Below are 274 nucleotides of genomic sequence, written 5' to 3'. Positions count from 1 at the left end.
CTGCAGTGCCTGCTCAGAGGATCTCTCTCAGTGCTTCCTAATAATCCCCAAATGCATATTTATCCCCAAAGACTGCACTTTTATTATTCTATTTCTATGGGCTTTACCATCTCAGTCCACGTGTGCACTTAATTCCCCCATACACTCAGGCACACTCCCACAGCACCCAGAAACCATTCAACATTCTCACATTAACATCTTCACTGTTTGGGTCCAAAGTGCAACAAAAATTCCAAATGTACTTAGTCTAGAGATTTCCAGTGTGTGATACCAC

The 274-nt window shown here is 42.7% G+C and overlaps 1 protein-coding gene across 3 annotated transcripts in view; it reads right to left on the bottom strand.

The window, feature by feature from the left end:
* The window catches only part of DENND2A (DENN domain containing 2A), a 34,493-nt gene that overhangs the window by 33,271 nt on the left and 948 nt on the right, over positions 1-274 (bottom strand). The window lies entirely within an intron of this gene.

The sequence above is a fragment of the Geospiza fortis genome, unplaced genomic scaffold (assembly GCF_000277835.1).
Source record: "Geospiza fortis unplaced genomic scaffold, GeoFor_1.0 scaffold8, whole genome shotgun sequence".
NCBI classification, from domain to species: domain Eukaryota; kingdom Metazoa; phylum Chordata; class Aves; order Passeriformes; family Thraupidae; genus Geospiza; species Geospiza fortis.
This window is presented reverse-complemented; position numbering and strand designations above follow the sequence as displayed.